This window comes from Scomber scombrus, chromosome 2 (genome assembly GCF_963691925.1).
Source record: "Scomber scombrus chromosome 2, fScoSco1.1, whole genome shotgun sequence".
Lineage (NCBI taxonomy): Eukaryota > Metazoa > Chordata > Actinopteri > Scombriformes > Scombridae > Scomber > Scomber scombrus.
In genome coordinates, this window is record NC_084971.1 from 30,217,646 (window position 1) to 30,238,344 (window position 20,699).

The 20,699-nt window shown below is 39.4% G+C and overlaps 1 pseudogene; it reads right to left on the reverse strand.

The window, feature by feature from the left end:
* The window catches only part of LOC133996871 (voltage-dependent calcium channel gamma-2 subunit-like), a 70,018-nt pseudogene extending 49,705 nt beyond the window's left edge, over nucleotides 1-20,313 (reverse strand).
* Between the last annotated feature and the right edge of the window lie 386 nt (nucleotides 20,314-20,699).

Sequence of the window (20,699 nt, forward strand, 5' to 3'; positions counted from 1 at the left end):
AACATCTCAGCCAGAAGAGCCAAGAGAATATAACAGCTCTGTAATGAAAATTGATGGCACGAGGGCATTAAACAGTATGATAAAAAAAATTGCGGATAAATGCTGTAGTGCTTTACTCAGGGGACGCTATGATGGCAGCCGTGCATCACAAGTATTTTAGAACTATTCATTTAAAACCTCGGTTAAAACTTAAGGACCAATATCTAGTAAAACACACTTTTTCATTGCTACAGTAAGTCTGGAGTTAATTATGTTGCTGTCTGTTGGGTCATGTGATATCCTGGATATCTGATTGCTTAATGTGAACTATCCAAAGCAACACCTATCCTATCAGCTATTGTACGTTGAGATGGCTGTAAAGTATTGAATCTTGAATCATACAGTCTATAGAAATAATCATTTAATACAAGCTAATACCTGTGTGGACTCTCGAGTACAGTTTCTGACATTTTTGACTTGTGACACCTTTAAATTAAGCAATGTCTTGTCACATGTTATATATAACCTGTTCAAAATATGAGTTGTGAGACAATTTTAACTGTTTTTTTCCTTCTCAAATTATTTGAAGAGGTTATAGGCAAGGGAATGTAATTTTGTCTAAGAGAAAGTTTTCCTTTTTGACCTCTCAGATATATTTCGGGACCCTTTCAGGCGTCTCAACCCCTTAAATTGAGCATCACTGTCCAAACTCATGATGAACCAAACCATAATCCTGATTCTAATCTTTGTTGGTTTTCTTTGTGATTTAAAGTTTCAATCTCAAGAATATAAAGTTAAAGATCTGTAAAATACTTAACCTCACAAATCAACCCCTACAACAGTTATCAGATTTTGATTGATGAATATCTTCAGATTCTGCATAGTGCTCAGTGAGAAGAGCATCGACAAAAATCTTGAAATCTCTCAAGTGGAAGAATCAAAATTGTTGGTATGTTTTCAGGGGCTTTGTCATCTTAATATTCAAACAGCTGCTTGAAGAAATGAGGACCGGCCAAAATATCCTCTCCATGACGGTCTAGAACACACGTACAAACATTTTTATGCATCTATGCACAGAAACACAGACGATCCAGTGCACACAGCTTCCTGACAGGCACACATTTACCCAAACAAGTGCAAACTCACAAACAAAGGCTCAGATGCACACACACACACACACACACACACACACACACACACACACACACACACACACACACACACACACACACACAGACACACACAGTACATAAACACATACTAGATTTACTGCAGACCACCAGTCATAAAATGCAGACACCAGAGTTCATCATAGTCTGCTTAATGTTACACCATTACCGTTAACGTGAGTTAGCCACATCTGGCGTGCAGCTGTAAACTCATCCCACTGACCATAAAAACCTGATGAATCATAACGTGACCGCTCAGTGGGTTTCACTTGGCGTCATGGAGACGGATGTAGTGACATCTGGGTGTCTCTCACAAAAGCCAGCAACCAGATTACGGAGCTATTTGTTTCATCTTGAGCACAGACAGCGACTGTGCTGTTTCCACTGGTTCACTGGTTACACTGGTGGAGTTATATGAGAAAGACGTGTCAGCTGTGCAGAGAGCCCTGTATTTATATTTGGATCTGTATTTGTTAAGGCAGCTAAATTATTTGTATTTGAATAAAAGTATATGGGCGTTAATAGGCGTAACAATCCCTTTTTTTAATCCCTTTTTTCTAATTTGGGGATATTAAAGTGATACAATTAACATTATTTAATAAACTATTATAATAACTATGAAGCCTTAATGTAATATTGGTTTATGGTTTTCATAATCACATATAACCATATACATAACATTCAGTTCCTAATCCACAACAATTAAACTCTAAATCAGGGGGGTCAAACTCATTTTAGTTAAGGGGCCACAAACGGCCCAGTTTGATCTCAAATGACCCGGACCAGTAAAACCATTAATATATATAATTAACAGTCATATATAATATAGTCCTTTACTATAATAAAGCATCTATTTACTTAAGAAGAATGAGCAATTTCGCTTTTATTATGTCTTGTTTTTTTCAGAATATTTTGTAGCGAAGCTGCTGATTGATGTTCAATATATGAATGTTTTAAATATGATCACATGTAATAAATGTCTATGTGAGTATATACATCACATAGGCTGACACACACACACACACACACACACACACACACACACACACACACACACACACACACACATAATGTTACTGTAAGAAAAGAGGACATATAAGGACACACTTATTAATGGTCATTAAAGCTCAAAAACAGGTGCAAGCTAACGCAAACTGCCATGAGTTACAATTAGCGAAATAGCAAAACAAAACATAATTTGCTCTATAGCTCAAAGCTTGTAATGGTAGTTTGAGCATGTGATGGAAAAACAAGTTGAAATCACCGACATAACGCTGACGCCAACACGTCAAGACAAACTGCTCAGTCAGCAGAAAACTAAACTTAGCGTTAGCGACCGTTAGCTCCAGACAGCTGCTCAGTCAGAGAGAAGGCACAAGTAGTTTTTATTTAACCAAGTCGGCAACAATACTTTCAAATACAAACACCTTTGCAATTTTGCAGGAAGATTTACCTGAGGGTCAACTCATAGTATACTTCCAAGTTTGAAACTGCCTTGCAGATATTTGACATGTTTTCTTTTTCTTCCCAAGAACACATTTGTATTGAATAAATATTCGTGAAAAACCACTACTTACGACTATATTCATATCAAGCTTCAAATTCAAGGCATGTTTTGGGATATTTACTGACTGATCACTTTATAAAGCCACCACAATAGCCACGTGTGTCCTTAAAGCACCTTTAACATCTGCATGCTCTCTCATTGTAAACTACACTGTTAAATGACGGCTTCAAATTTGAAAATTAAGCATTAACAGACACTAGTGGGGCTTTTATCAAACTTGGGAACGATCTCAGGTCCTGTAACTCATCTCAGCTTGTTGCTCTTTCAGTTGCATCTCAAGATCGGTGAATATTTGGTAAATCAAATGTCTTAAAAACTGTCTGGATATGATCTTGAAGTTGATTGCATTATTAGAGACCAACATAAGGTAGGTCACACTTATCATAAAGAACATTTTAGAAAATAATGTATTTGCTATAAGTCTTAATCTCAAATGTATGTCACTATGTGCATTGTGTATTATGCACTATGGTCCTACTGGGTGAAATCATTCCTCACCCCCAACACAAAGATACACACACAGATCCACACACACACTCAGTCACTCCTGTGAAACATCTCCAGTGTCTGCCAGACGGCGTACTTCACAGTGTTTCTGGGTGGGAAAGTGTCCTGGAATACATCCCAATATAGTATATAATAGTGCAACTACAACTACCTGTACATAAATATCATCTTACAGTTTTAAAGCAGACTGTTTACTGTTTTGTTTCTTTGTGGTATCGATATCTTCAGTCACTGTTTCTAAGTGCACCTCTGCTGAACGTTATTCCTTTTCTCTAAAAGTGTTAAAATTGATTTTTGTGCTTTTATACGATGTGCAGTCAAGTTGACAAAGTATCAAGAACCTTCATAGTTATATAGCTATTGAATTGTGTTCAAATGTAGACTTATATGATAATAAAGCCAAAAATAAAGTAGTAATACCCATTTTATCTATCGCTGTCAAAGGTCACCATGGTGACATGGTCGCCTACTGCTTATGTGGGGGTGTGTGTGTCTTAAACCTTATACATAATACATCACTTGACCCTACAAGACAACAAGTTTGACCTTTCACCCATTGCACTCTGACCTCTTTGATGAAATGTATAGGCAGAGATATCACATCCTTATGTGAGGCTCAGACACACAAACGCAGACACAGAAGTAGCCGACATAACAGAGCACTAACCAGTTTCATGAGTTTGTTCATTAAAGTGGACATAACATGCACATTTCCAGATCAATTTATATTCAAGGCCTCTACTAGAATATCTTTATTCTAGTTTATTATTTACAGTTAAAAAAAAAGCTCCTTATTTATCTTATACTGGCTCTTTATGCAGCTCCTCAGTTCAGCCTCTGTCTGAAACAGGCAGTTTTAGCCCCTGTCTCTTTAAGGACTGATTAGCTTCCAAAAGCAACGTCTTCATTACAGGTTATGTAAAACTAAACACGAAACCCTGCAAAAACACCCCACAAAAAACCAAACAGTCATTTTCTTGTTCTTTACTAAAAATGGTGATTCCTAAAAATACATCTGTAATCCTCTGAGTTTGAATCCCATCTCAAATATGTGAGTGGACAATGTGAACAACCGTATCAACATAGACTGTGAATTTACAGGCAGCATTTTTTTTTTTTTTTTTACATCATAGCAATATGAAAATAAGAGCAAATCACAAAAAGTATATTTCCACTCAAAGTGTATGTCTGTGTGGTATCAGGGGAATGTGTGTGAATGTTTACGTTGGGATCTGCTTATTTGACTCCCTCTCTAATGCATATCAGTAATCAATGAGCTAAAGTCTCATATACAGGCGAGTGAGACTGAGAACACACACACACACACACACACACACACACACACACACACACACACACACACACACACACACACACACACACACGCAGACACTATGTTTATGACTCATGTAGCTTACAGATGACAGCATTGTTACTCCATCAGTTTGACCATATGTTACTACTAACACAAACTCCACAATGGAGGAGCAGCAGCGGCTTTGCTGCGGTGTTCGCACTGAGTGCGGCTCGGTCGATCTGTGTCACTCGACCGTGACTGATGGTGGGCGGGGTCTGACGGCATCTATCTATCTGTTGATCGACAAATAGACCCCTTTACACACAAACATGGCCGACTCGTGTGCATCGTCTTAAAAGAGATTCTGTATTTTTCTGCTGTGAGACGACGGCACAAAGTGACTCAGTCTAAGGTCAGAAAATGATAACACCCTGGGAATTATCTGAGGGGTCTATCTATAGAGAGAGACACACTGTATATTGATATTGCTCACACACACACACACACACACACACACACACACACACACACACACACACACACACACACACACACACACACATCCACTGAGCTTCCTGGTCATTCCCTTTGGCTCCTGATGTCTGTGGGATTAGGGAGCAGTCGGCCTGTCAGCACCTCTCCCACCAGGCGTTAAACAGACTGTGTGGAGGTGCCAACAGCTCTCTGCTACGCTACACTCAACCTACTATACTGTAAAACAAAGAGTGTGACGTACTGTTACTACTGTAAAGCACTGGACTCCACTGAGAAACACAGCACATGACAGTCTGTTATTAAATCACCATTATACTGTTACTATAAAGTAGACATACTGTTAGTCTACTGTGAAATACAGATTTATCATGTTGTTATGATGATATAAGACAGGATATGTTTCTCTTCTTTATTCAACTTTTTCCCGCTAAATCATTATTTTTTGTACATATTTTTACCACTTTTTAACAAGAAAGGAAGCTTTTATAATTGCTTAAACCTTCGTGTCGTCCTCCCGGGTCAAATTGACCCCATCTGTTTTGACTGTTCCTTCCTTCCTTCCTTCCTCCCTCCCTCCTTCTCTCTTTCTTTCCTTCCTCCCTTCCTTCCTCCCTCCTTCTTTCCTTCCTTCCTTCCTTCCTTCTTTCCTCCCGCCCTCCTTCTGTCTTTCTTTCCTCCCCCTACCTTCCTCCCTTCCTTCTTTCCTCTGTCTTTCTTTCCTTCCTTCCTTCCTTCCCCTTTTCCTTTCTCCCTCCCTCCTTCCCTCCTAACTTACTTCCTTCCTTCTTTCCTCTGTCCTTCCTTACTTCCTTTCCTTCCTCCCTTCCTTCTTTCCTTTCCTCCCTTCCTTCCTCCCTCCCTTCCTTCCTTCTTCCTTCCTCCTTACTCCCTTCCTTTCCTTCTTTCCTTCCTCCCTTCCATCCTTCCTTCCTCCCTCCCTTCCCTCCTCCCTCCTTTCCTACCTTCCTACCTTGACTCGAGGACAACAGGAGGGTTAATGTCATGTGGAAAATCTTCTCAGGTGTAATTTATGTACAAAAACATTATGTAAAATATAAACCTTATTACCTGCACTGTTCTGTGGTGAGAATAATAGACGTGTGGCATGTGAAGCCACAGCTCAAATATTAAAAAGTGTGTAAACATTTCAGTTTTTAATCTTCAAAATCCCTCCCAACTAATCTCACTTCACTCCTGTGTGCGTTTATTCTAACAGGTATATGTAGACAAGTATACTTTCTTGTCTTTAGTCAAAGTTTAACCACCTACAGAAAGACAGCAGGTGCTTGTATATTGTGCACAGACTGCGACTACGCAGTTTTTTGGTGTTCAAACAAGTGAAGTTATATTTAAAGTACTGCTCCTACAGTTTCCTCTGACCTGGATGACTGAGAATATAGTGCCATATGCTGTTCAAACACAGCACAGCATTTACTGTTCACTTGTTGTTATCCAGTGGCCTGCAGCCTTTTTGTCTTGTGACACCTTAAAAGAAAACAATCACAGCTTTCATTTGGCCTGAAAATGTTCACTGTGCACAATATCATAAAAAGCACAAATTAGGATGATAAAAATAAAATAAAGTTTAGGGTAGATAAATGATATCTTGCATTCCTTGGGTGTGATCTCAAACCCCAATTTGGGAACCGCTGTTCTAGTTTAACATGTTCGGTTTCTTCACCTCAGATTCATTTGGAAACTGACTTTGATGGAAAAAGCTGCCACGATTTTTCCGTTTTCATTTCCTTAGATCGATAGCAGTCCAGCAAATGGTGTATTAGAGAGGACTGACACCTGCCAATTCAAAATTACACAACCAACCAGCCTCCGTATTAAAGGCGACTACATCAGTGTGGGCTGAAATATTTTCCATTACCTGTAGAAATGCCGCATAGTTAGTCATAGTTAAGATTTAGCATGGATGCAGGTATGCAGAGGGTTGGCATTTCCTCCGTGACTACTGTGGTACATACAGTACATACTACTGGCACACTTACTACCTGTCAATCACAGACTGCAAAAACACACTCACTTAAAGATACCCTGACACCCTGCACACAGACAACATATCTTAGATTTAGTTTAAGATTCAGGCATTAAACTGGTGGGACTCTCAGACAGGATAAATTATACTTTAACTCTAATACAAATAGCAGTTTGCCATGTGTCAGAAATGACAGGGTTTTCAAAAGCCTGTAAACAACAATCTGCTGAATTTCAACTGAAAACATCAAGTACGCTCTTCTTCTGCAGAAGGGAACTGAGGAGAGTAGAGGAGACAGGTTGAAGGACTGGTACACTAAACTATGATTGCAACACTTCAGTACAGAAAAACATATTTAATGTGGTGAAAATCACAAAATCATGATACTATTAAAGCATCAAATTACCGTTTTTCTTAAATTTATTTTAGATTCAACTACTACCACGAGGTCACACTTTCTAGATCTGCATCATGATACAATGATAATCATGGGAGGAATAGTAAAATGTGTAAATCATAATGTAAAGACATGTCTTTACTGCTTTATATACGACATCCTCCGATATTAAACATGCTGTACACGCCAGCTGTGTGTTAAGGTGCTATGTCCTTGTGTCTCTACTACACCTGTATCAATGTGTGTACATGTTCCTGCGTGTCTGTATACTCGTGTGTGTGTGTGTGTGTGATTGTGTGTGTGTGATTGATGTCCCTCCCATGGTTCGGAGCGGAGTGTGTGTCAGTCCCAGGTGGTGTGTGAGCGCTTGTAAACAGTCTCTTTGATTGAGAGGCCGTGATGCCTGTTTGACAGGCGGCCTTGTGCTGCCAACAGAGTGCTGCATCGCCATAGTTACGCAGCGTCATGTGGCCATAGATACCCGCCACTGCCACGAAAGAGGACGAGGAGAGCTGCCGCAAATAGAAGGTGGAATGACTGCATTAATTAGTTAATGAGGAGAGGGTCGCTGGGGATTTAACCACCAATGAGTGATAGAAGATAATAAATGTGACGTGTATGCTGTAAAAACAAACCAGCTAACACATGTTAGAATGCATGCTCATGTTCATTGCATGTTTTCATTACAGTCATGGCTCAAAATATAATCAAATGTGTCTGCCAGTCAATAGAAAATACAAATTAACCCCAAAAAGGTTGCAATCCAAATAAAGAAATGTATTTGTTAGATATAAAGTTCTAAGATAAATTCACTTTAACCTTTGTGTCGTCCTCCCGGGTCAAATTGACCCTGTCTGTTTTGACTGTTCCTTCCTTCCTTCCTCCCTCCCTACTTCTCTCTTTCTTTCCTTCCTTTCTTTCCTCCCTTCCTTCTCTCCTTCCTCCATCCCCCTTTCTTCCTTCCTTCTGTCCTCTCTTTCTTTCCTTCATTCCTTTCCTTCCTCCCTCCTTTTCTTTCTTTTCTCCCCCTACCTTCCTCCCTTCCTTCTTTCCTCTGTCCTTCTTTCCTTCCTTCTTCCTTCTTCCTTCCTCCCTCACTCCTTTCCTTTTTCCTTCCTCCCTCCTTTCCTTCCTTCTTCTTCCCTCCTTTCCTTCCTTCTTCCCCCCCCCCTCCTTCCCTCCTTTCCTTCCTTCTTCCTCCCTCCCTGCCTTCTTTCCTTCTTCCTCCCTTCCTTCCTTGACTAGAGGATTAGGGTTAAAGAAGCACTAAGCTAAGTGTTAAAAGAAGAATACAAGTCAGATATTTTTTCTACTGCTACCAGTCATGATACATTCATAATATAATAACTTGGCTTCCAAACTATGTAAATTAAATGGAAACTACTGCTCAAATACTGAATAGATACAAACCCTTAAAGTTGCTGAAATGAGTCTTGAGTTTGTTAAACATGATAAATATTAAGGAAAATGTCCAGTTACATTGAATATGTTAAAGGAGAAATATTTCTATGAAGGGAAAGTCTGTTAAAATCTCTGTGTAACAAATTCACCACCAAAATGGATTTCTGAACATATTTGAGGTAACAAAAAAAATAAAAATAAAAAAATAAAGCTGTAATGTCACAAATCAAATTCCTCAAACTAATTGGAATGATTAAAGTGCAATTTCTCCCCACAGGTGCAACAAAGCTAACAAGAAAGTCAGCGGGATGTCAGTCGAACATGAGAAGAGTCTAACCAGCCAGAATAAGCTAAATTATTTGTGTGGGTGTGACATCGGTGCACAGTTCCTTTAGAAGTTGTTAAAGGCTCTTTGTTCAAGTAATGTACTTTTCTTTGATTTGAAAGGAGGGTTGCAGAGGTTCTGTTATTAAAAAATGATGATGGCTTCATTAATTGGAATTTTTGGTAATGGTTATTTGTGTAGACTGAGGCCATTTAACATTTAGGTAAATACATATACACAGGACAAAACAAGCTACCTAACAATATACCGCTGTTTTCACTGTCATGTTTAAGACTTAGGCGACAAAGACCTGGATTCATATCCCGACTCCTGCAAGTGATTAGGTTTAAGAAACAAAATCACTTTGGTTAAAGTTAGTAAAAGATCATCTTTTAACTTAAATATTCATAAACATATCGTCAGTGCTTGCACATAACCATAAAAAGTGTAATATTGCTGTAGTAACAACTGGTACATATTGAACTAGGAACCTCGTTTGAGCATTTCACTGATACTGTACGTTCAGTGTCAACATTTTAGCAACTTGCCAAATGCGTAAATTAAGATTTTCTCATTATGTTGAGAGAAAACATAATTACAGTTGCTTTACATTTCCAGCAAAATGCATTTCCTGTTGTGATTAAGTACTCATTTCTAAGTACAAAGTAATTAGTAAGTAAGTAAGTTATTTCTAGGAGATACGGTTGCACTTGGCAGTACAATTCTTTTATAACATATTATTCCCACTTCTGTTTACACACACAGGCACAAGCATTCAAGACTATGAACAATTATGTGCATGGTGGCAAATATAGACTAACAGATGATTCTCAGACTACACACACACACATAGGATCACACACTTTTGAATACAATATATTGGATTTCATTCATTTCCCGATATGAATCTTACTTACTTTAAATTTAGTGTAATTCTAACCTCAACCAAAAGTCTTAGTGAGTCTGTTTATGTTATTAACACAAGTACACACACACACACGCACACACACACTGTATGCAAACAAGCAGAGGCAAAGCAGGATGAGCCACAAATAAAGCTTCCAAGCAAACCTCCATGTTACATAAATAATTTCAAAAGGCTTGTCTGACTTTTACACAAGTTGAAAACATCAAGCTCAGTCATAAAATCAATAGTTAACTTTGTAGCTTTTGTAACTTTTATCTGTCTATTTTTCACATTGCATTGTCTGAGCAGGCTTTTACCCCCATAATATGATTCATTCAAGCTTGTTGACACACACATGCACACGTTGCACACCATCACAGTTTGTATAATCCATAGATCACTCCTCTCTGTCATCAAAGGCTTGAATAACACTGAATATAGTTAAAAAACAACACCTTTACACTTCATAAATCATACATCAAGTTCTGTCACAGCTGTCAGGAGCAAATCACACATTTCCAAAAATTTGCACTTGCTTACATCAACAAATTGTGTATTATTTCATAAATGGTCGACTCTGAGTTTTAACAGTACAAAGGTGTCATGAGCCTAAAGGTGTTTTTCTTCTTTCTTTCACACTACCCTTTGTTTTGTCAATCCAGGTCACCGCTGCTTCTCAAAGGTTCAAAGGGTTCAGATGTCTTCAGTCGCAAAATCATTTTGAGTGTGATGAAAACAAAAATTGAACGCTGGTACAACCACATACGCACACAGAGCGTACACACATCAGACACTCACAACTCATTCCCAGAAACATATCTCCTGTCACACACACCTCGCTCGCTCTCAAACCCGCCGTGATGGAGATTAATAGCAGCATTTAGAGCCTGCTGAGCTCCACCTGTCAATGCTGGGGCCCCCGGGGCAGCTCCGGTCTGTGCCTCGGAACGAGCGACCGTCCCGGGGCAAGATCCATCATGGAAGTCCGCGACAGGCTGGATCTTTGGAGCCAGCCTCCGCAGCTGGACCACCGACACGGGGCCATCCATCCAGGATGACAGGCACACTGAGTGAATCCAACTGGAGCAGACTCGATAGTCGCTGGATGGAGTGCGGGGGACCGAGGGGGACGTGTGATGGCTGCATGGATATCGAGAGGCTGAGGTTGAAACTGTGTATGTGGGTGCAGTTTCCTTCAAGCAAAGGCCTCTTTAAACATGAGTGTACAGATAGATTGATCATGCACGTTAGTGTTATAAAAAGATGAGAAAAAAAAGAGATGAACGATGAACTTTTTCTATGTTTAATTTCATGTAAGCTAAAATACATTAACACCAACTGACCTACCAGTGTGTCAGTCATTACTAGCTCATGCTTTGCAACAAAACTTTGTTCAAACCAACATAACTTTTCTGTTAAAGTCTAGTGAAAATCCACAAATGTCATGTAGCTTCAAAGAAGAGCTGGAACAAGCGGATACAGATGAAACTGTATACACAATACTCTCGGACAGAGTGGAATAAGATTAGTTTGTATGATTATTTATTGTGTGTGCAAAGGGGTTCATGTACGACATTAGTATTGACAATACAACGCAGAGGTTAATGGAAAAGATGAGCCAGCAAAGCAGCAAGTACACCAGGCGCTCACTGAGCTGTATTCCGTAAATCACTGTCCATTCGTTAGATGGAGCAATGATTAAAAGAATTTGTAGATATACAAGAAATACATATGAAATGATAATTTTTTGTGACTTTCCTTGGATGTTTGTGCTTCACTTTACAGAGTTTGACACTGGAAGCTTTTTTCACATCCATCTGCTGAAAGTGGAAATGTTCTCTTTTCACTGATCATCCAAGCATGATTTGTGACATCATTACTAGTTTGGAGTCTACTGTGCTCCAGTATGTAACTTTCACAAGTGTGTGGCAACTTGAAGCATCCGTTGCACATAAACTGAGAATGGGATTTACAGTGAAGTGGGAGACATCGTAGTTTTCTTTACTTTGCTATTACATTAAATTTGATCCTGTTTAATTTCATTTAATTATATTTTTGTTGCCATTGATGCCTTTGAAAAGTCAGAAGCTCCAACTGGCCCCACTCTTAAAAACAAAAACTGAATAAACAACCCACCATGTTGAACCACACATGTTCTGCATCATAATAATAATGTTAATGGATTTTCTGGAGGCAGAAATGAAACTCAAAGCTGAGAGAGAGAGAGAGAGAGAGAGAGAGAGAGAGAGAGAGAGAGAGAGAGAGAGAGAGAGAGAAAGCGAGAGAGAGAGAGAGAGAGAGAGAGAGAGAGAGAGAGAGAGAGAGAGAGAGAGAGAGAGAGAGATTTACATTCATCTCTGGTAAAATGATTGATTATATGACTATAATACTGTTATTACTGAATTATAAGGTCTTGAGTTGTCATGTGAGGAAAACAGCTTTAAAAACCATGACTTTTATGAGGTAATATACACCTGTATTATAAAAACCAGTAGTGGCGATTCTGTTAAAAATACTGCTGGCTTCTGAGATACCTAACAAAAATAAACTGGAATTGCCCATTAAATAAGTTATGACTCTAAAAATAATTTCGAATAGGTTTTTGTGTCTTTGTTAAAAAGGAGTCTCCATGAGTTGGGCGTTTGCAACACATTGACGGCTGAGGTTTGACAATTGCTGTGACCTGTCAGTCACTTCTATTACAGTATCAACAACAGCACGCCCACAGAGCGCGGCTGGATGCTGACTGTTCGCCAGCCTCAGTGCAGAGGCAGAACAATGGCTCTTGTTTCCTTACCCAGCACTCCTCCATCATGCATCATAAATATAGCGCGTTACATGTTTTTGCAATTTTATTATGCAGCCGTGCTTTTGTTATATCACTGCTCTACTTAAAAAAATTGGTTACTTGTCATGTCAGAAATGTGATGTCATTGTTAGATACTCTGGATCGGCCAAAATGTGACTTTAACAGAGGTTCGCCTCCAGATGTTCATTCATGTGTATTTCCATCATGTGCACTGGAAACGAGTCTTTGCCAATTGATCATTACATTATTTTCACATCAAATACTAAACTTTTACTTTCACTTTGTTAACAGTAAACACTGGTTGTATGCAATGTGTTTAATTGTGAGCTTTGAGGTGCAGTTTTCCTAAATTTACACAGAGCCAGGCTTCCAGTCTTTGTGCTAAGCTAAACTAACACTCTCTCAAAGATGTGAGAGGAAAGAGTCTTCTCATCTAAATCTTGGCATGTTTCCCAAAGTATAAAACTGCTTCTTTAGGGCCGACCCATGACCATTTTGTTAATATGATTCATAGTAGCCATTTTATTAAATCCAAGATCTAAAAAACACTTTTACTGCTGGTTATTCCTTACTTTTGACTCACATTATGCTTAAAGAAATCCATCCTTCTTGTGACTTAAACCTTGTAAGACTGGAAGAAAATGTTGAAGGAGAGTTTATATGAAGCTGTAGATTACAATATCAGAAGAGATGCATCTTAATTACATTTTAAACCGTGGTCCATTACAAATTAATGTTATAATCTGTATATTCAGTCATTCCATACTGAAAATACTGCATTACACATGTGCACTAAACAGCCTTACAGCTCTAATATCATGCACCCAATATACAAAATATTACAGATTTACAGTTTAGCACATGTGGAAAGCATTATCCTAAATATATTCGTTATTTTAGCATAAATAACTAATAATCCAACAATCAAAAACATACATAAAACTGCTGTCAGAACTTCTACGAGGTTATCAAGCATATCATCATTATCCTACTCTGAGGCCGACACTACCAGAACAGCACAAATGTGAAAGGAAATTCATGTACTCTTAAATATTCAGTTCCACAAGCACAGTGTGTGATTTGAGCAGAATTGGCAGACCTGTCACTAATTGATCACTTGCACAGCACGAAATGCTGGTGATGTTTTGTAACTGTCAGTCTCTTTTAAGAAAACTGCTTGTAATCATCACTTTCCATCCCATCATATGACTTAATCAAGCCTTATTAAAACAGAAATGTGTGTTTGCTGCAGTCAGATTACATGTCATGTGCTTGTCCTCGTCCCGTCTTACAATATGATGTTTGATATGAAAGATTGTTTTACTTAACCAGATTACTTGGGTAATCAGATTACAAATCATTTGTGCTCCCCATCCAATGAAGCACTTACTGGAGCTTTAGATAAAGAGGTGGCCTGCATTTTTTTTTTCTCCTTTGTGTAAACAGATTATTTTTGTAATCTGATTCCATGTAATTAGTTACTTCCTATCCCGGCGAATCACAGTGCTGGGGCTTTAGATAAAGTGGCAGCGTGGAGAGACTCTGTTGACTATCAGCACGGAAAAGCTAACGGAGCTGATGGCTATTAGCATAATTAATGTCATCACCGTAATGCACTCCAATCCTGAGACAGCCTACCTCACACACACACACACACACACACACACACACACACACACACACACAAACACGGACACACACACATACACTTTCACATTTATACAGGCCTGAACATGGAAGCAGAAACATAATCAAATCTGCAAAACAGAACTCAAGTGTGATCTTTTCATGTTTTGCGACGCTAACATGATGATCATGACACTGATGACAAAAACTGAAACAGTCAGTCAGTCGCTGGTATCTGCAAATCATGTACATCGTGTCCCGAGCATTAAAATAAAAGCATACACTGTGACGTATTATGTTAAAAGCCAGGGCAAGATAGGTTAGATAGAACGTAGGCCTGTGTGTTAAAGATAGCACAGGATGCCTGAGGGGGTGTGACAGCAAACCAGGGCTGCCTGCTCTTTCTCTCTCTTGTTCTTTTTTTTTCTCCCTCTTTTCTCTCTTTCTCAACACAATTTTCTCTCTTCCTCTCTCTTCTTTCTCTCTGCACCACGCAGCCATAAAGCAACTGTAGCTCTGAAGGCGAAAGCGCACAGAGGGAGCTGGATCTCTCTCAGATTACTCTCTGCTCTTAACCATTTCAAATCTCCGGTGCCAAGGACACCGAGCGAGCTTAGAGTGTGAAAAGTAAAGCCACTTAGCGAGGAAAATAAGCATATCACATGGAGTGAGTTGGCGTGGCTGCATTCACATCTACAAATGTGTTGGTGATTTGACACAATTTTGCAACCTGTGCCAAGATTTCCGTTTTTAAAATAAACACATTTTGTCCTTAAAACTCAGAAAATCAGCAACTAAGTAGTTATAAACTTGCAAGAGTGAATTTATTCCCATGACCTTGTTGTCTTTGACGTGATAACACAACATCACGCATCTAGCTTTCACTGCTCCTGCACAAAATTCACCGATTTTCAACAGAGCTTGAAAAAACCTGTGATGTGAAGCCGGTTACTCATTGTTTTCTACTGAGGTCATTGCAAATAAAACTGGATTATCATTGAGAAAAGTGTGTTCATGATTCTATGGGTTTATTTTTTTCTCATGGAAAATCATCTGTTAGCGTGTGTGTGCAGAAATAGTCTCTTCTTTCATCTTCTTGCCTTTTTGTGCAGGTTATGTATACAGCTAACATTAGCTATTAGCATTAGCAACTCAACACCAATGCCAGAAATGCATAGCTGGTGTTCATCCCAAGACTCTAAGCATTTATTTTGCAAGTACTAAGCTTTAATAGTTCAAAAATCAATAGGGACGTATTACCCTTGGAAGCTAACATTAGCATTAACATGTTAGTTTCAAGTCTGCTATTGTGTTGTTGTTGTTGTTGTTGTTGTTGTTGTTGTATTACTGGTTGTGTTGGCAGGTGACAGAGAGCGGCTGATAGTGTTTCCCGCTCCAGGCCGACTGTCCTGTTGCTTATCTATTACTATTACCCCCAAGGTCTCAGGCGGTCATCCATAATTCATGGATATCGTACTTACATTTGTAACTCTCGTCTTACTTGTAGGAAGTGAAAAGGCTTTTGCTTTTGTACAACACCTGGTAGATGTGGTTTACATGTTACACTGTAGACTACTCATCTGCCTGATTGAATACATATATCTAAATAATTCAAATGTGTATCAGACTTTATTTATTGTTAGATGTTGGATATTGCTGGATTTGATAAACTGATTTGGAGATTATTATCTGCTAGCAGATTGCTGGACATGATTGTTGTGTAAAAGCATACACAGCTTATCAGAAATGAAAATCTCAACACTTTTCTTTCTATTATTTCAAAGAAAAACAAACTCAAAAATAGACAAAGGAATAAATGTGTTCATGTCTCAACCCTGAGAGCCCAAGACCTGACCTTTTCACCCCATAAAGGGTCACAGGGTTAGGGACGTAGCCAGGGGCAAGGCCTTGGAAAAGCTTGAGAGGCATCAGTGAAAATGTAAAATCAATTGTAAAACTGATGGAAACAAATGTAACCAGCTATAATGACTTTCATTCTCCTAGTCTCAGTCTAGAGCCTTACACTAGACGTAACCCGCATAAAAAAGAACCAAGCCAAGATAAGAAGCTATACTATCAACCAGGAAATTATATGTGGTTAAAAAAAACCTGGTGCATATGCATAAACAAACCTGTTTAAATAATGATGATTAATAGCATGTACTGCAGATTTTGCTGGAAAAAGGGAAGACACCCAATCTGTTCAACGGTGGAAGCCTTATGTGAAAAAAAAAGTAGATTGCTAGCAGAATAAAGGTTGAGCAAAGGAAGGAGGCTAAGATTTAGTACTTTGGAAATATGAGAAACGGTCTTCTTTTTCTGGGGCAGTGAAGTACTGATGTGCTTTGAGATACATTTAATGGAAACGGCTAATTGCCTATTGTAATGTGTCAGCTTCAGCAGTCACATGATGTACTGTGATCTGAGAAAAATCACCTCTCTGAACCTGAAAAGTCTCACGTGGAGGAATAGTTTAACCCGTGAAGTACCAAAACGCCAAAAACAAACATTAGCTACATTTCACATCCTGAACTGGCACAAGAAAACAAATTGAGTTAACTGACTCAGTAAAATGACAGCAGTTCTTACCAATTAAGATAAAACATTTAAAATGCCATGTGCTCCACTTGAACTTCCTCATTTTAATGTCACATCTGGGAAATAGTAGTTAGTATGTGTAAAGAGATTACTGTTTCATTACACTGCTCGGCTTCTGCATGGAGAAAAAAAAAATAGTCTGCAGTGCTGATGTTGAACAGATGAAGATAACTGCTGTACATGCCACTGTAGCCAAAGGATCCAGATGAACTAAGGGTGATTAGCTCATCACATTTTCTCTTACAATACATGTTAATGTAACATTGAAATGATGGATCGTCCTGTGTCTCCTCATGCAGGCTGTACGGCTCAACCAAAGTGACAAAGTGGGGTCAAAATAGGACAGAGCTGTGTCACTTCATCGGCATCGTAGCCAAGCTCACGAGTGCGCTGATGATCACACACATAAACTATAAGTGCTCATAATTACATGAATCAAACTATTGAATGTTTGACTCAGCAACATGTGTCATCCTCTACATATTGTCATACTTATCTCAGCAGTCATAATTGACACTTGGATGTTAATTTTTATGTATTTTTAAATCCCTAAATGATCATCAGCAACTTCCATATAACATGAACACACAATTAGTGCAAAGGGTGTACAATTACTAACAGAAATGAGCAAAATAGGCAAATGCAATCACACATTTCACAATTTAACCTCATGACAGGGGGGGGGGGGGTGGGGGTGTGTGTCAAATTTTGATCAGTCTGCATCTCTGCTCTCTCTGTCCATCCTTCTCTTTCATCAATCAGCATTTATAATGACAAGACAGCAGCTATTCTTAAGGCAATCACTGAAGTGCTACAAATGCTCTGAATCTCATGTCATCAGCACATGGTTTTATCCTGTGAATCAGGTGAATATCAAGCAGGGTATTGTGTGATTCGGGGGTTAAGATGGATCACACATTCATGGTAGAGGCAGGTGTGTGTGTGTGTGTGTGCGTGTGTGTGTCTACTCGTATTGCTATACTTGTGAGGAACAGCAGGGATAGTTCTCAACGTAAACATAACTTTCTTATTTCTAACCACAAACATATTCACACTATGATTTGAAAACATGTAATCTTGCAGAAAGAGCAACACACCACCTCGTTTTCTCTCTCTAACAAACACCCAACTCTTATATTATACACCTTGGAATAAATGATGTTACATAAGGCCAAGTCAGTCAGTGCCACATTACAACTATCTTTTCTTCCATGCCAGCTGTCCAGCAAACCTTCACACCAGTTCAATGTTCATTTGCAGTCACCATTTCAAATACATTGATGCAACGGTCCAGATTTTACCTCAAGAAGTGAAAAGTGGTTCACACATTTTGAATGTGAAACTCCTGAATCTGAATATATAGAGTTATCAGATTGCAAGATAATCGGTTTTAACCAAGACCATAGACCTGACTGTATGTGGTGCTGTCTGAGTCACATATACAGGAAAAGATTGTGTGTTCACTTAAACAATACTTTGAGGTTTATCTTGATTCTTTATTCACTGCCGATTTAGATGAAGACAGCACTCTATGTCTCAGTAATTCCTGCTCTCCAAATCAGACCTTTGTGAGTCCAGTCCTTAACTTGAGTCCATTATCAGAAGTGAGAGAGAGAATTCACCATCCTTGTTCAAAATTAAATGCATCCCAATGTTAAGTTGAAGATAATTTGATGCTTTGACAGCTTGACTTACAGTATTATCTGACCGTGTTTTTCATCCAAATGTCCCAGTTTGTGTTTGTTGAGACTATGTTTATCTACCCATAGTTGTATGTTAGCTTTGTTGTTGAAAAGCAGTATCCCAATAAGTATCCCTGGGCCATAAACAGCAATGAATATGTCCAAAAAAACACAGGAGGGCAGTAACTTTGAAAAAGAATCACATCAACTGGCTAACTCTACCAAAACATGACATTAACTTTGAAAGGTGTTTTTGCATAGAACAAAGGATTGTGGATTTGTCCCCCATTTCTTACAGTGGTTTCGCTAAAGGTGCAGGGCCAGTATGTAGAGGTGGGAGGATTACTGTTGCTTACAGCTCTTCTAAAAGTACAAATGAGTATAAATCAAAATAGACTAAGAAAGAAATTCCCAACCCAATCCTCAAACTCCATCCTGTTTGTTTGTGTGTCCTCAATGATTGGTCTGAACTGTACTGGATCTAAACATCTGGATGTTTATCAGCCTGTCTCAGGTTTAAATATGTTGAGTTACACAACATGGTTATAAGGAGAGATGAATAGTGTAAAACAACAATAACAAGCTTAGAGCAGGGCTTTCGGTCACATGAGTCCGCTGTCGGCTATACCTGGCCGGACCATGTGTGTCCTACAGGGGTCCGGTGTGGCAGTTTGTTAAAAGAGCCAAGCTGCTCTCTGCTGGGACAATTAAAAAGACAAACATGCTCAAAGGGGCATGACAGAAAAAAAGATAACCCAAATCCTGGAGAAGAAAGCAACCAAAAAATAAATAAAAAACGGCATTCGGTGGAGGCTTCATCCAAATGACTTCTTAGGAAGAAGCTGCATTCATCACTCACTCTTTCCACATATCAAGAGGTTAAATCATCTTCAACTGTACTAAATGAAAAGAAGTGGAAGATGCTGCAATTTTAAAGTAAATGGAGAACCATTTTGGAATCAAGGACTTGCTCTACACTTGGTGCAGAAAGTCTGTGATAGATAGATAGATAGATAGATAGATAGATAGATAGATAGATAGATAGATAGATAGATAGATAGATAGATAGATAGATAGATAGATAGATAGATAGATAGATAGATAGATAGATAGATAGATAGATAGATAGAGAGGAGCAGAGCTGTGTGTAGGTTACAGTGTCTGCATGTGTGGAAATGGATGCAGAGCACATACAGAATAGTGTGGGCATGTGTAGGCATGTGAGTGCAAATGCAGGACTGTGTGTATGTGTGTGTGTGGGCACGTAGGAATCGATCAGCCCGTGTGCGTGAGCGGACTGTTCTCAGTGTATCTGTGTATGTATATATATGTGGCTTCTTCAGTGCATCTTTGGCTCACCTTCCAGGCAGCAGGTCCTCCAGAGGCCCGAGTGCGTCATCACCTCCTCGTTCTTCTTGCTGGTCTCGTTCTCGTTGGTGCTCTTGATCTTGCAGACGCCGCGTGAATACAGCCAGTAGTCTGTCCCCACGGCGATGGTCATGAGACTGAAGGCGGCGAAGGCCCCCACCGTGGTCAGCAGCATCTGAACTCCGCGGTCAAACACACCCATGTTGCCGCATTCCACGAAAGGGGGGCCCCCTTTCCTCTTGATGTATAGGAAGTAAATATTTGTGAGTTTGCGTCGCCACGCCAGCTCGGAAAACGGGGGGTGGGCGGCGTCGGGAGGACGACGGTAGCGGGGGGCCGCTGGGGGGGCGGGGGAATTAGGGGAGCTCGGGGGAAATCGTATGGTTGGTTTTTGGCGGGGGTAATAAACCAGGTGAAAAATAAGATGAGGTTGGATTGGGGGGTGGATTGGTAGCTGTTTGGCCCGATTGAAGGGTCAAACAGACTTTGGCAAGGACGACAGAACCCTCAGCTACAAAGGTTTCTAAATTTTAGTCCTCAAGTGGCATCAAATTGCCCTGCTCTGGAAAAGTGTGACCTAAAAACAGA